We start from the raw sequence: 2638 nt of genomic DNA on the forward strand, positions 1-2638 counted from the left end.
AAGAAACCTGCCTTAAATATGAGGACACAGATAAATTAAGAGCAAACATATAGGGAAAGATATATTATCTTTATGCACATTAAAAAAAACTAGGTTAGCCACATTAAGATATAGCAGATTTCATAGAAAAGAAAATTATTGGGGATAAAGAGTCATTACATAATGATAAAGGTCTCAATTTTCCAAGAAGATATTAGAATTACTTAATGTGCAAGTGCCTAACAACATAGCAAGAACATATATGTTACAAAAATTGATAGAAATGCAAGAAAAAAATGCATGGAGCACTATTATAGTTGGAGACTTCCAATATCACTCTATTTAATATCAAAACCAGGTAAAGATATATAAAAAAAAGAAACTATGGATCAGTAACATTCATGAACACAGATGTAAAAATCCTAAAAAATGTCAGCAAATCAAATAGAACAATCTATACAAAGAACTGTACATTATGTCAAATTGAGAATTATCCCAGATACGCAAGGCTGATTCAATATTTGAAAATTCTATTGATGTAATATTTCACATCAAAAGTCAAAAGAAGAAAATTCATATTATCATATCAGCAGATACAGAAAAAGCATTTGTCAAAATCCAACACCCGTTCACAATATATACTTTTAGCAAACTAAGAATAGAGGGGGACTTCTTCTATCTGATGAACACCGTCTGGTAAAGAATCTACAGTTTAAAACACACATGATGTTGAAGAACTATTTGTATTTCTCCTAAGATCAGAAAAGCCAATAAGTTCCATTCTTACCACTCCTATTCAACACCATACGGGAAACACTAGCTAATGTAATGAAACAATAAAAATAAATGAAAAGAGGCAGATTAGGAAGAAAAAAATATATACGACTGTCTTTGTTTACAGATGATATATCCTATATTGAAAAGTACCAATAACAAAAAATCTCCTAGACTAATAAGCAATTATAGTAAAGTTGCAGAATACAAGGTTAATATACAAAAGTCAATTGCTTTTCCATATGCTAACAATAAACAACTCAAATTTGATATTAAAAACATAATACCATTTAATTTAGCACCAGAAAAGTAAAATACTTAGAAGTAAATCTATCAAAATATGCATATGAGGAAAAGTATAAAACTTTGAGGAAAGAAGTCAAAGATCTCAATAAATAGGAAGATATCCATGTTCATGGATAAGAAGACTATATACTGTTATCAGTTATTTCGAAGATGAACTATAGATACAATGCATGCAAAATTCATGGCAAGTTATTTTGTGTGAATCAACAAACTCTAATGTTTATATTGAAAGGCAAGAGACTCCAATACCCAGCAGAATACTTAAGAAAATAAACACAATCAGACAACAGAAACTACCTATTAGTAAGACTTACTACAAAGTCAGAGTAATCAACATAGGACGATATTGGATTAATAACAAATACATATATCAAAGGAACAAAGGAAAGTGCCCAGAAATTGACCACCACAAATAGAGTCAACTGAGCAAAGGCAATACAATGGAGAAAGAATGATCTTTTCAACAAATGGTGTTAGAACAACTGGATATTCACAAGTAAAAGAAATGAATCTGGACACTGACTTTATACATTTCTCAAACATTTATTCAAAAGAAATCAGAGACCTAAATGCAAAACATAAAACTACTAAACTTCTAGAATATAACATAGGAGAAAATCTAAGGACTTTGGGTTTAATGATGATTTTTAATATACAACACCAAAAGCACAATGCAAGAAGGAAAAAAAAATGCTACGTTGGACATTATTAAAATTACACTTCTGCTCTTAAAAAGACATTTTAAAGAGAATAAAAAGACAAGTCACAGATATGAAGAAAGTATTTGAAAACAGAACTGATGAAAGACTAACATACACAATATACAGAAAAACTTAAAACAAGCAAGTCAATTAAAAATTGATAGATCTGAACAGACACCTCGCCAAAGAAGATACAGAGACAGTAGGTAAATAAGCATATGAAAAGTTGTATCTAATGTCATTAGGGAATTGCAAATTAAAGCAATCTTTATCAATAAAATTGCTTATCTTAATAAACATAATTGATTTATAATAATTGTTTTATCTCAATTATTTTATCTGAATAAAATATCACTAACTCTTTTTAGAATAACTACAACTGAATACACTGACAACACCATATGCTGGGGTAGGGCTTGTAGGTCTACAGTATCTCTCATTTACTGCTGGTAATAATGCAAAATGGGATAACCATGTCAGAAGACAGTTTGACAGTTTCTTACAAAGCGAACCGTAGTCTTTTCACATGATCAGCAATCACACTCCTTGGTATTTATCCAAATGAGTTGAAAAGTTATGCCTACACAAAAACCTGCACACAAATGTGTCTACTGGCCTTATTCATAATCTCCCCAAACTGGAAACAACCAAGATGACTTCAATAGGTGAATGAATAAACATACAATGGCACATTTATACAATGGATTATTGTTCAGAAATAAAAAATGAGCTTCAAGTCACGAAAAATGTGAAGGAACCTTAAGAGCCTATCGTCAAGTGAAAGAGGCCAGTCTGAAAAAAAGCTACATTCTCTATAGTTTCAACTATATGACATTCTAGAAAAGGCAAAATGATAGAGACATTAAAAAAAAAAAAAA

General features: G+C 30.2%; 1 protein-coding gene across 1 annotated transcript in view; it reads right to left on the reverse strand.

Annotated features, from left to right (window-relative positions):
* The window catches only part of MMP16 (matrix metallopeptidase 16 (membrane-inserted)), a gene marked incomplete at its 5' end in the record, with an annotated part of 186056 nt that overhangs the window by 154661 nt on the left and 28757 nt on the right, over positions 1-2638 (reverse strand). The gene's annotated exons all lie outside the window — the stretch shown is intronic.

The sequence above is a fragment of the Mandrillus leucophaeus genome, unplaced genomic scaffold (assembly GCF_000951045.1).
Source record: "Mandrillus leucophaeus isolate KB7577 unplaced genomic scaffold, Mleu.le_1.0 Scaffold1126, whole genome shotgun sequence".
Taxonomy (NCBI): domain Eukaryota; kingdom Metazoa; phylum Chordata; class Mammalia; order Primates; family Cercopithecidae; genus Mandrillus; species Mandrillus leucophaeus.